Source organism: Malania oleifera, chromosome 13 (assembly GCF_029873635.1).
Source record: "Malania oleifera isolate guangnan ecotype guangnan chromosome 13, ASM2987363v1, whole genome shotgun sequence".
Classification (NCBI taxonomy): Eukaryota; Viridiplantae; Streptophyta; class Magnoliopsida; order Santalales; family Ximeniaceae; genus Malania; species Malania oleifera.
The window spans coordinates 22,120,618-22,135,598 of record NC_080429.1 but is presented as its reverse complement, the minus strand read 5'-3'; positions in this window follow the sequence as shown (position 1 = coordinate 22,135,598).

Sequence of the window (14,981 nt, the reverse complement as noted above, 5' to 3'; positions counted from 1 at the left end):
AATCTACTGCGTATCTAGTTGGCATGTTATTGTATTTGGTTGAGAGATACTAGAAGTGTGTTGCATGTATTGAAAATTGATTGATATATCATCTCTATAACTTCATACGTATCTAGACTGTCCCTAGGTTGTGTAATACTGTTTCTGGATTAATTGAACCTAGGAAGAATTTTTAAATCTCCAATTCACCCCTCCTCTTAGGATTGCACCGAAGTCAACAAATAACTAACTAAACTTGAAAAATAACTTCCTTACCCTAGTTTTGGAGTGGTGCTTGGAAAGCTTGAATTATGAAACCGCTCCGATTAAATTGTAGAGAATCGTTGCCAAGATCCCGAAATGACGTTTATCAGCTAATTTGGGCTTGTTTTGGGAGAGAAATCAAAGAGAGAGAGAGAGAGAGAGAGAGAGAGAGAGAGAGAGAGAGAGAGAGAGAGAGAGAGAGAGCAGAGAGAGAGAGAGAGAGAGAGAGAGAGAGAGAGCATTTGATTTCTTAACATAAAATGAATTTAAATCCTTTATATAGGGTTGCTGGTGCAGGGGGAAACTGTCAACAATTTGGCCTTTTAAACTAAATTATTTCTACTATTTTACCCTTACCTCCTCTCGATAACTCAAAATAGTCTACGATTTTTTGAGCTCCACCAAAACTGTCAATAGTTTGGCCTTGCACCAAACCAATTTCTCCTTTTTATTTCTTATTATTATTATTATTATCATCATCATCATCATCATCATCATCATCATCATTTTCCATGTATCTACATGAGTAGTAGCTCCTAGTTGGTTGCATGGCACGATCGATGGTTGATATTAGAGTCGACGATTCGAATTGGGCTCGGGTGTTCATGCATGTGTTCCTGTGAATGTTGATCCTGTAGAAGAGGAGCGGTGGATCCTATGGATGCTAATCCAATAGATAAGTGGAATCCCACATGGTTTCGTGTTCTTTCCCCTAGTTGAGTAAGGATAAGAAGAGAGAGAGAGAGAGAGAGAGAGAGAGAGAGAGAGAGAGAGAGAGAGAGAGAGAGAGAGAGAGAGAGTTAGGGCAAGGATTTGCAGGGAATTGTTCATTGATAATTGAAAATTGATCGTTTATGAATCCAAAATCCAACCCTAATTTTCTTCACACATATGGAGACGAAACATCACTAAAATTCCTCGAAAATGGCTCTAAGGGATATAGACTCCATCGAGGACATGTAGGACAAAGTGTTCACAAAGCAAGGGTGCTACTTCTAGATTCCTTGTCTTGGCTCTAACTGAGCCAAGGTGTCGAGTTCGATTAATAGGAGAGAAACCGAAGAAGATGAGGTTTCATATGCATCCAAGACTATAATACTCATGGTTATGCTTTTGCTCTTGTCATTGCCACGTTCAGAGTGGCGGCTGTAGCCGGAAGAGGATAGCACGGCAGCGGTGGTGATGGTAGCCTTAGGATATAGAGGTGGACGTGAATGTGTCAGCAGTGTGGTTGTGCTGAAGGCAAAGGCTACAATGGTGGTGGTCATGGTAAAGCGATAGGCTATGGTCGTGATGGCAGTGACTGTGATGGAGCCAAAGGATTTTCCAAAAATAAGTAAAATGGAGAAAAGGTCCTAGAAAATTGCAGAAAAAGATTGAATTTTTTTTTTGAAACTTGGGAATTTTTAAAGACTCTTTTTGCAAATTTGATGAATTTATTTGATTTATTATCTACATGTAATTATTTTGTGTGTGTGCATCCCGGTGATTAAACAAAGGGTAAAGAGGTGTTTTAGGTCTCACCTATATTAGTTCTGAGGGAGGTTTATCTAGTAAGATCCCTTCTTTTGGAGGTCTTGTTAAACATTCCTAGATCGCATCTTATTTTAGATTTTATTTTAAAATTTTTAATATTTTTTCTTTATTAAGGAGCAAATTAAATGTCATTAGATTCGGCTTAAGAATAATTCATAATTAATTAGGTACCATTCGTACAATAGGTGTGTCGAGGGGTGCTAGTACCTACCCCTTACATAATTAAACTCTCAATCCTAACTTTGGTAAATGCATACTGAGACTACTAGTTCATTGGTCCTAGGATTAGTATGAAGATCAATCAACAAGTAGTAATTAGGTGAGCTAACCGCACTTAGGTAAATAACAGATTAGTGGCGACTCTATCAAACTATCCTTCGCCATTCTGATCCCTTCTCCGGGACGATGTGACAAAGATTATTCATGAGGTGACATAGTAACATATTGATGCTTGGAAGGATGGAGCTAGCCAATGAAGTTTCTTTGAAGGAAAAAGTAATGATTGGATAGGCTTGGTTTTAAGAAATTAATTGGGTGAAGAATATATAACAAGATGGAACCTCTAAAGGTAGTTCAGGCATTGTAAGGTGTCTAAGTGTTATAAGGGATTCTATAGTTCTATAGTAGAAAATGTTTGCTCTTAATGGGCACTTTAGCTCTCTTTTTTTTTTTTTTTGGAAAAAGAGGGCGGCACCTCCTAAACTTTATTAGAAAACCCCTCACTTATGGTAGAAGAAAACCGTGGTTACAAATTTGAGACTTTAGGATAATAAAAACAAAATTCCAAGACCCTAAAACTAACTTAACCAACCTAAACCAAACACCAGCAACCAAAAAAAAAAACTAAGAAACTAAACCACTAAAAGTGAATTAACACAAAACATCATGATTGCAAAGAAGGAAAACCCAATAAGTCAAATCGAATCATTCCACTGACTTGGGCACTTCAGCTCTTTGCTTGCTAAGATGCAAGGATAAATTAATGGTGTGCTATTGTTTGATAAAAAATCAAACACCTTTTAAGGGATGATGTAGATTTAGATAAGTAGATGCTAGATTGATTGTGAATGGCCTTGTTATATCAACTTTCATCAAAAGTATAAAAATGGTGATAGTAAAAATCCTAAAAAAACGTATAAGGAGAGAGAAAATAAGGAGGTGAAAAAAACCTTAAATTAAAAGAGGTAAGGAGAGATAGAGAGGGAAGAGACCAAGGGGAGAAGAAAGTGAGAAAGAAAGAGATGAAGAGATGAGAAAGAAAAAGGCACTAAGGGTTGTTTAGTGTTGGGTTATTACATGATATTTGTTAAGTAGAGTTGGAGATCCCTTTGCAATAACCATATTTATACTCTTTTGAGGTCAAATCTACATTAATTCTATGGTTACAAGCATAAATTCAAAATAATAAATTCTAATAATAAAGGAAATCTATAAAATATTTAAAACTTAATTATAACTCATATTATTAAAGGTTCAATTTAGTATAATTGACATATTTGTCCAATGTTTATCTGTCTTGTCACTTAATAATGGGCGACCTTTGCTTGAAGACTTAGGCAACCATTGTCGCCAAATATGATGGACAAATTTCAACTGATGACATGTACGATCATCGTTGTCTAATAACTTATGTGACCATCATCGCCTAGTGACTCTGTGTTCTCCCTCGCTTGAGTAGTTACTTACAACTTTTGTGTTACCTAGGTGATAATAGATTCAATCATGAATACGTTTGTGCTTCATATATAGTGTTTGCCTTTCGTCTCTTTTATGTTATTATCCACTTAGTCACATAGGTGATTAGACAACACATGATTCACGTTACCTAGGCGACCCTTTTTTAAGACTACTATTTGGTTGAATGATCACCATCACATTTCGAGTAAGTGCACAAAGATGGTATTATTAGCTATTGACTCAGGATACATGATATTAAAATTTGTGATTGAAACAAAATTAAGTATGACCGTCTGTTGTATCTTTTATATCTGAAACATGTGCACCAAATATTGTTACACACTATAGAGCGGGGAATGGGTTTTTAGATTCAATATATTAATTTACTACGAAAATAATAGTTAGAATTGTTGATTGGACTATGAGTCTTGTGACTATACTTGATTTGTGGTACAATACTTTGATAAGCCTCCTACAAGCTCATTTATTTCACATATTTAGGATATTTTTGTGCCTTTAGATTTTCATGAGAATCTAATTTTTGGAAAAGAAATATTCAAGTAATTCATTGCTCTTGAATGAAATCGTCCCTTCTAATTCACTAGGGAAGGCACTATATATATATTATACAAATAATGTGTATATAGTATATTTTGACTTAATCTCATAGTTATTGATTAAAATTTAGGGTTAAAATTTGAGACTTTCATGTTGGATGTCTTAAGTTCAAATCTTAAGAGAAAATTAAAAGAAATTTGAACCGGATGAGAGTTGTAGTGTAATGATCCCAAAGAAAAATAAAATTATATATATATATATATATATATATATATATATATATATATATATATATTGAGAAGGAGACCTGTGGAGAACATATATTCCCTCATTAATGTGTCTTAATCCCTCACTAATGTGTCTTATCCCCTCACTAATGTGCCCTATCCCCTTACCAATGTGTCTTATCCCCTCACTAATGTGTCTTATCCCTTCACTAATGTGTCTTATTCCCTTACCAATGTATCTTATCCCCTCACTAATGTGTCTTATCCCCTTACCAATGTGTCTTATCCCCTCACTAATGTGTCATATTCCCTTACCAATGTGTCTTATCCCCTCATTAATGTGTTTTATCCCCTCATTTATATGCCTTGACACATTTTTATATAAAGGGGGGAGGGGTGTGATATGTAGAAAATTGTAAGAGGTAGAGAAAGAGAAAGAGAAGGAGAAAAAGTGAGGGAGAAAGAAAGGAAAAGAAGGAGAAAGAGAGAGAAAACAAGAGAGTCTAATATTTTGAGGATTAGAATTTTGGGTCCTGAGAAAATTGTAGCTTGAAGGGTTAAATCAAGGTATGTTTCTAAATCAAATTTTGGTGGTACACTTTGATTTTTATTATGGTATAAGTATTGTCTAAATTGTTCAATTTCTAAATTTTGAAGGTATCTTAGCATGGTCTTTAGAATTTTCAAGATTTATATTTTGAACCTTACCGGAATATTGAATGTCTAAAAGATAAGGATTTATCTAGAGCCGGGGTTATGCCCAAAAATTTTAAAATTTGGTGGGCTAATAGTTTATATATCAATTTTCTTGAGAATTAAATTTTGAAATTTTTTGAAGTCATTTGATATGGTTTTTGATTTTTTAAAACTACAATCGGTATGTTATTAGTATGTTGTTAGAGCTACAACCAGACTTAGGTTCCGAATTTATTTTATAACTTTTACTTCGAATCTGACCACGAAATTTGGTAGGCTCATATGTAGCATATGTAGGAACATATGGATTGTATTTGGTGATTTTTGAAGCTTGAGAATATGACTTTTTTATTTTTCAAAATAAGTGTTGAATTCTAGAATCCCCAGTTCAATTAGTAGAACTAAAAATCAATTTCAAAAATCAAGTTTAGTAATCAAACAATGTTGTATGGATACAAATTTGTCTCTAAATTCTAAGCATAAAAGGAAGATCATTTCAAGATAAAAGTCTCATATTTTTCTGAATAGCGATTTATTAAATACAATTGAATTTAGGATTAGGCCTCTGAGGGGGTTCAAAGCAAAATTATAACTCATTTTCTAAATCATGGATTTGTGGTTATCTTGTAATAGGTTAAAGATTTACTAGAAAATTTTCAATTCCGGAGGAGACTAAGGTAAGTGGGTTTGATTATATCAATTTTTTTATAAAATATACTCGAGTTTATTTTTAAAGAAAATATTTTAATTCTCTCTAGTAATTTACAACATTGTGATGTTCTTTTGAAAATAAATATTTTTAATACAAAAACCGTGTGGCATGACCTTACTTTTATTAAAGTGCATTGCATGTTCTATGAAACAATGAGCAATGATGATATTTTTATGATGTTATTTTTATTGCATAATTTATATATTAGTATGTATTAAAAACTCTTATGACTCAGAGATTACAGAGTTACATATACTCGGTACAGTAGCTTATAGTTTACAATTACAGAGATTAGAGTGCACCCACACTATTCTATAGAGTGGTTTTCAGAGTAGTGGATTTTTCTCGAATGCACACCTAGTTCCGAAACATGACTTAATAGGAAAAATATCACTTATAGTTATAGTTTGACTTAGTTTGGTTGACCACCGGCTTAGTCCAGTCTTCGGACCATACAACCCTGTCATGAGGGTAAACATAGCCTATAGTTAACAGGTCTAAGGGATGTTTTACATAACAAGTATCGGAGAAAGTATATATATAAGTATTACAGTTACAGTTCACTGTTTAAAAAAGCATTTACAATTTTACAAATGCAATTTTGAAACTACAGTATTAAATGTTAACTATTATAGAATTATGATACAGTAAACCTCATATTAGCAACACACTGATATAATATTTCTTACTTACTGAGGGTCGTCTCACCCAATTATTCTCCTACCTTACAGATAGCTTTGAAGAGCGTATTGAGAATCAGGCATAGCAAGCACGTGGGCGAGAATAGAAAGAGCAGTTTGGAATAAATACCAGTATAGTACCAGCTGAAAATGCTTTTATGATTTAGAATTTTTAAGAATGTTAATTTTAATGTTGTAGATATGCGTATAATACGGTTATTTAGCACTCTAATATAAAAGTTAAAAAGGTTTTATTTATTTTCGATGTTTCTATTTCTTATGTCACCTGTGCAATTTTTATAGAGAGTTGCACCCTAAACCCCTACAGGTTTGGAGCGTGACATATAGGCTACCTCCAATTATTTGCAGACCCAATGTAAGCTTTTAATTAAATAAAAATTATCTTTATACACTTTGTTAATAAAATCAAATTATTTTTATTTTATAATTTAATTTTTATTTCATTACCAATATTGTATGATAATACACACACACACACACATATATATTGGAAAGAAAGAGTTATAGGTATTTATATATATATATATATATATATATATATATATATATATAAGTTACATAATATTTTCTTAAACCATCATTAATATTTTTTTTATGTAATCAACATTGTGCAAGAGAATAATTTTGAACAATAAAAAGTGGATCTGACAAAATAAAAAAGGAGTGAAAGACATTGACTTCCTCTAATGTTTGGCAGAAAAACCATGATCTCTCATGAGAATTCAAATTTTTCAAAAACCTCTCCTTAGGTTTCAAGAATTTCAAAAATCTCCCCTAAAATATACCAAAAATACACAAACCTTTCCTTAAATTTTGTAAAAGGATAAGTCTTTTTAGAGGAGATTCGTATCTTTTTAGCAAACAAGAAATGAGGCTCGTGGAATTTTGAAACTTCAGGGGAAGTTTATGACATTTCTTAAACCTCAGTGGAGGTTTTTGTCTTTTTTCCAAAACTCAAGGAAGGTGAGTTTCTTTTGTCCAATAAAAAAATTATTTTATATTTATATATTAATTTATGGTAAGATTGACAATGATTTTGTTAATCTCTTCTACTTCTTAATTTGACCTCCCTATAACTTTTCTTAAAAAATAATTTAAAAAAAGAAATTAATGAAAAAAATTATTGAAATTATCGAAAAAATTGTTTAGCCCCTATAGAAAGGACTTATTAGAGAAAAAAAAAAGGTGGGGGGGGGGATTTTGAATGTTTGATATAAAGTGCCTAATATCAAAATATATATTTAATTTTAAAAATATATTTACTGCTTTGATAATTTTATAATATTTGAAAAAAAATAAGAATAACTATGGAATAAAAAAATTATTGAAAAATATAGTTTTTGAATTTTAAAAACTTCAAATTTATAACTTTTAGAAGTTATCTAGAAAATTTAAATGCTAATTTTAAAAAATTGAAAAATTTATTTATAGAACACTTTATACCCAACTTTTACTTGTAAAAAGAAAAAGTTAAGAAAAAAGAAAGACAAAATTACGAGCCTCACAATCATAATACCAAATCCTTGTGTCCTTCACTTTTTTCCCCCTATTGACACAATAAGACATGAAATAGTAGAATAGATTTATCTATCTATCTATATATATATAGCGTTATTTTGTTTTTAATTTGAAAAATTCAATAACTTTTCTCCATTTTTCCACCTTGAATGATTCATAATTAAGATAAAAATAATTAAGTATTTTATAGTCTTCTCTCCTCTTGATTCAATTCTCACACTCTCTTGGACTGAATCACATTTTCCCAATTTGTTTATTTATGTTTATTTTTTAGTTTTCAATCTCCTTTCCTAATTTTGTCCATTTATTTAAGATTTTTAATATTTTTTTAACTTCAAGGTCTATTTAGATCAAAAATTTTGTTCGGAGGAAGAAAAGGAAAGGAAAATAAGAAAAAAAAAAAACTCATTTTCCCTTAAATTTTCCTTCTCAATTAAATACTATCAAAAATATATATATTTTTTAATATGACTAAAAATTAAGAAAAAATAAATATAATGATGTGTAAAATAAAAATTTTGTTCATAAATTTGACATATATTTTTTTTTATTTTCTTTGTATTTTTCTTGATAACCAAACATGAAAATATAGATTTTTGATATTTTTGTTTCATTTTCGTAATATTTTTTTAGTACCAAATAGATTTTTAGGGTCTGTTTTGATCAAAGATTTTACATGAAAAAGGAAAAGCAAAAGAAATATAAGGAAGAAACTCATTTTCCATTATATTTTCTTTCTATATTAAATATTATTAAAAATAAAAGTTTGTTTTAATATGACTAAAAATTTTTAAAATAAAATATTAATGATGTGTAAAATTAAATTTTTATTTATAGATTTGGAATATTTTTTTTCTTTCTCATTTTCCTTGATAACCAAACATGAAAATAAAGATTTCTTTATATTTTTCTTCCGTTTCCTTAATATTTTTCGAGTTCCAAATGGACCTTTATGTTCTAGAAAACATCTTAATTGAATTGTTTGAATTGCATTTTAGCACTCTACTTAGTCTAAAAAATAAAAATATGCTAAAAACTTTTTTCTTGTATTAATGTCTCGTTAAGCTAAAATGGAAACGGAGAAAATATGGAAACAGAGAAAATGGAAACGCCTTAAAGAAGATGAGTTGCAGCCGCGTACCAAATTTATTCCGTCGAAAATAAAATTATCACGTGTTAAAATAATTTATTAAATACCACGTGCTCATTATCCCATTAGAATATAATAACTTCTTTCCTTCTATATCTATCCTATGTATTTATAAATAAGAACATTTGTGTTGTGTGAAATGTGCAAGTGAAGTGAGTGAGCGAGGAGTGTGAGAGTGCTGAAGGTGAGAGAGAGAAAAGTGTGAGAAGAGTTGAGTTGAGTGTGTGTCTCTTCCTCTTGTTTTTCTCCTAGATTATAGTATATTCAGTGTCCTCCATGGACATAGGTCAGATTATACCGAACCACGTAAATCTGGTGTTCTTATTTTGTATGCTTATTTTGCTTGTGGGTGTAATTATTGTTCCTAGATCCCCAATAAGTGGTATCTGTTAGGTTGGAGCAAAGGCATTAGATCAGAGCAAAATTTCTATATCGAAGCATATCGGAGGTTCCACGAGCTATATTGTGCTAATTACATGTCTAAAGAAAATTCTGTCAGGAAAGTGGGACTTAAGCGGTCCATTGTGACCCCCCACTTCCCTTGGAATTAACTTAGTGTAATATAACACAATCATCATTGGGTTCCACTGCCACGTCAGCAGACACGTCAACACTAGACCCCACTGCCACACCAGCGCCACGTCATCATTAGGCCCCACTTGCCACGTCAGCACCACTTGCCATGTCAGTGTCATATCATCACTAGGTTCCACCTATCACGTCAGCAGTTAGTTAATGACGTTAATTAACGTCGTCAGTAACAACGTTAGAATATTTTGTTAAGTAGGAGTATATTCAGTTAAATTTAATAAAAAGTTGCCTAATTTTGACCAAAAGTTTTGACCAGGTTTTCAGAGCCATTTCAAGTCCGTTTTTTTAGCAACTTGAAATATTTTTAAGGTTTTGAGTCATTCCAAATCCAACCATGCTGTCCATTTGAGCTGATTCCATCTCTATATTGATGAATCGAGATATAAAACGAAAATAACTCAAAGATCAAGATGTTTAATGGCACCAACTTCAATTTCTAGAAGATGCAGATCGAGAACTACTTGTTTGGTAAGAAGTTGCACTTACCATTGAAAGGAAAGCTAGATTCCATGAAAGAGGATGAGTGGGAGTTGCTTGATCGAAAAACTCTTAGAGCTATCAGGATGACGTTGACAAAGTTTGTTGCCTTTAATATCAAGCACATGTGTTGATTTTTTGAGTTCCTATTTTGATTATGACAAACCACAGCATTTCATTTATGCGTTTAGTCTTTGAACAGATTTATAATGTAGAAGACGCAAATGAGGGATGCAAAATGAAAGCCAATGAGTACCTAATTGAACACAAATTATGGCGTATTCCATGGAGTATTAATTAGCAGAAGCATGAAGATTTTATTTATTCTTTAAGTTGTAATAGTAATTTGGTTTCAATTTGTACATACATAATTATATGATTTGAATTGAAACTTTCACAAAATGACCAAGACCTTAGATTGACCTTAGGGGCATAAACTTTTCATAAAAATATTTTTTCCAAAACTTAAAAAAAAAAAAAAAAAAAAAAAAAAAACCCTTCATATTTCTTCTATCTCATTGATGAGAACATTTCTCTATCAATAACTCTTTATCTTAAAAGGTTTCCAACATAACAGTTGTAGAATTTTTTCTTAACTTTTTTTTTTAGACCAAGTATTTTCAATTTGGAGTTATATAGTAAAAGTTATGTGTAAAACACTAAATGATGTTCGTAACAAAAAAAATTCCCTTCATGTTACTTTTGTCTCATTGATAAATGATTTTATCAATCAAAAGTTCTTTATCTTAAAAAGTGTTCAACATAAAAGTTGTGGGATTTTCTCTTAGATTTATGTTGATATCAAGAACGTCCAATTTGAAGTTGTATAGAAAAATTTATGCTTAAAAACTGAAGGGTATCCGCGCAAAAAGTGCCTCAACGGCCGAAAAATGACTAGTTTTCAAATTATTCATATTTTAACGCTCCCAATGGCCATAAAACGGCTATATCTACAATTTGCCTATAAATACCGAGTCTATACACTTGGAGAAGACAAGAGAGACACTTGGAAAGATTTACTGAAAATTCTTTCATTCTTATTCATTTTATACTCTCTTTGAAGATCAAAATCTATTTTCTCCTACTCTTTGAAAATTTTTTTGGGGAAATTCTTTTGGGTTATACAAGCAAGGCTTGAGCATGTATTCTCTTTCATATATTTTTCTTGAGAGCCTTCTTTATATTTGTTTTTAAAGGTCAATCTTGAAGAAATATTCTTCTCCTACTCTTCATTTTGAAAAATCCTTTAGAGAAAATATTTTGAGTTTTACAAGGTAGCTTTAAGAAAATCATTCCACTCTCTCATTTTTACTTGAAAAATATTTTTGAGAGGAATATCCTTACTCTACCAAGCTTCAAATTTTATAAATCATTTGAGAGTGCTTTAAGGTTTTTACATTGTATAACTCAGCTTATTAAGAAGCATTTCATTGTACAAAAAATTCATTCCTTATATCATTTGTATTTATGGTTCAGATTGTGAACCATGGTGAGGTAGTTAAGCCTTGTGTGGAAGCAGTGGATTGTAAAGAGGTAGCTACACCTTGTGTAAGAAGTGAATTGTAAAGAGGTAGCTACGCCTTGTGTAAGCAGTAGATTGTAAAGGGAAGCTTTGCCCTCGTAAGAAGCGGATTGTAACGGGAAGTTCCGTCCCAGTTTTAAGGAGTAGATAGTGGAATCCTTGGGTCGTTTGCCCAAGGTGAGGATGTGGGCAGGAGTTTCTGAATTTCGTTAAAAACTTTGTGTTTGGCTCCCTCTTCCCTACTCTATTTAATTTAAGTATTTTACTTTCCGCACTTGTATGCTTATGTTCAATTTGTATTGAATGTTATAATTATTTTAAAAATTGGCATACATTATTATTTGTGGGATTCATGCTTGTTTAGAAAAACCCTAGGTTGTGTTATACTAATTATGGAATTAAAATAGGGATAAATTGACCTAACAAGAATTTTTATATACCAATGCACCCCCTCCCCTCTTGGGAATACACCTTAACTCTCAACATGAAAACCACCAAGTCTCTTATGGATGCACTCTCCAACATGTATGAGCAGCTATCAGCTGCCAATAAGGTACACTTAATGAAGAAGTTATTTACCATGAACATGTTCGAAGGTGAAAGTTTTAGTAGACATCTAAATAATTTCAATAAGTTTTCGAATCAACTCGCCTTAGTTGAAATCAAGTTTGATAGTGAGATTCGTGCCTTACTGATTCTTAGTCAGTGACCTGAGAGTTGGAAAGGTATTGTTACTACGATTAGTAGTTTCACAAGAAAATCAAAACTGAATTTTGATGAAGTCGTCAGCATGATTTTGACGGAAGATATCAGGATGTCAAACATTGGTTCCACTTCAAGTTCAGCACTGAATGTGGAAAGTCGAGGGAGAAATTCATGGAAAGGAAGTGGGCATGGCCAATCAAACAATCGTGGCAGATCTAGGTCCAGGCAATCCAAATCCAAAAATCCCAAAGGTTCACAGGGCACAAAGAACATTGAGTGTTGGAACTGTGGAAAGTTCGATCATTTCAGAAACTAGTGCAAATGTCCAAAAAAGGAATATGAGGCAAAGACAGAAGCAAATGTCGCTTCAGAAGAAGGTGATATGTTGATATGCTCTTTGGAAAGTAAGAAAGAGTCTTGGATCTTAGACTCTGGAGCCTTATTTCATGTCACTTGCAGTAAAGATTGCCTAGAAGAGTATATGTGCCAGGATTGTATACTCGGGAAACAGAAGAGGATTAGTTTCCAAGCATTCACCGGTACCCCAAAGAAGGAGAGACTTGAACTAGTCTACTCGGATGTATGGGGACTGACGACTGTCTCATCCCCAGGTGGAAGGAATTACTTTGTGACCTTTATTGACGATCATTCTCAAAAGGTGTGGACTTACTTACTAAAATACAAATCTGATGTCTTTGATGCTTTTAAGATTTAGAAAGTAATTGTTGAAAATGAGACTAGTTTGAAAATCAAGAAGTTGAGAATCAATAACGATGGTGAGTATGATAACACTAGGTTTAAGAAATTCTGCTATGAGTTCTGAGCAGCAGCAGTCAATACAACATCATATTTGATTAACAAGAGTCTATCAGTACCATTGGACAACAATCTACTAGAAGAGATATGGAGCGGAAAATAGGTGAGACTTTCCCATTTGAAAGTTTTTTATTGTGTAGCATATGTGCATGTTAATGATCATGTCAGAAACAAGCTTGATCCAAAGTCCCGAAAATGAACCTTCGTCGGTTACGGTGAAGATGAGTATGGGTATTGCATTTGGGATAATGAAAATAAGAAGGTGATCAGAAGCAAAGATGTGATCTTTAATGAAAAGGTGATGTACAAAGACAGACACACAATAGAACAAACAGAATCCGCAGAACCAGTTCAAAATGAAACAACCTATGTAAACTTGGATGATGTCCTAAAAGGTGTCAAGACACAATAGAGAAACACCAAGAATCCTCAAGCAGAGGATACACAACATAAAAATGTCAATATTCCTCAGGAAGAGGAACCTATGGAGCAAATTGTCGCACCACCGTCTCCTACTCTAGCTCCGAAGTTTAGGAGATTTTCTCGGCAGCATGTATCAAATAAGAGGTATATGAATTATTTACTTCTTACATATGGAGGAGAACCTGAATGCTATGATGAAGCATGTCAAGCGGGAGATTTGAGCAAGTGGGAACTTGCAATGAAGGATGAGATGAAGTTCCTCAACTCCAACAAAACGTGGGAACTATCTAAGTTGCCCAAACGTAAGAAGACTCTTCACAACAAAAGGGTGTACAAGATCAAAGAGGAGCATGACGAATCTAAGAGATACAAAGCCCCCGATTGGTAGTCAAAGGCTTTGAGCAGAAGGAAGGAATTGAATACACTGACAATTTTGCACCGGTTGTGAAGTTAACAACCATTAAATCAGTCTTGAGCATTGTTGCCTCAGAGGGTCTACATCTTGAGCAGTTGGATGTGAAGACAACATTTCTTCATGGTGATCTTGATGAGGAGATTTACATGCACCAACTAGAAGGATTCTCAGTAAAAGGTAAAGTGGATCTTGTGTGCAGATTGAAGAAGAGCTTATATGGTCTCAAACAAGCTTCCAGACAATGGTACAAAAAATTTGATAATTTTATGTGCAGAAAATATTTTCAGAAGTGCAATGCCGACCACTTTTGCTACTTCAAGAGGTATTATTCTAGTTATATCATACTATTGCTATATGTCGATGACGTGTTAGTTGCAAGAATATAGGAGAAATTAGGAAATTGAAGCAACAAATGTCAGAGGAGTTTGACATGAAGGACTTGGGTTCAACCAAGCAGATACTTGGGATGCGGATCTCCAGAGATAAGCAATAAGGAACGTTGTGGTTATCTTAGTCGGAATATATTAGTCGTGTTTTACAGAGATTCAATATGAGCAGCACCAAGGCAATAAATACGCCATTGGTATGTCACTTTCGTCTCTCCAAGGATCAGGCTCCCCAGACAGATGAAGAGAAGGACTTCATGGCTAAGGTACCTTACTCCTCAACCATTGGAAGTCTCATTTACGTTATGGTTGGTATAAGACCATACATTAGTCAAGCAATGGGAGTTGTCAGCAAGTTTATGTCAAATCCAAGGAAGACTTATTGGGAAATAGTGATGTGGATTTTGAGATATCTATGTAGCACTATTGATAAGTGCCTATGTTTCGGCAAAGGAGATTTGAAAATTTGAGGATATGTTGATGCCGATTTTGCATGTGAAATTGATCATCGCAGAAGTACCACCATCACAGAAGTACCATTGAATATGTGTTCACTATTGGTACAATAACTGTTAGTTGGATGTCACAGATACAGAAGATTGTTGTTTTATCCACTACAGAATCTGAG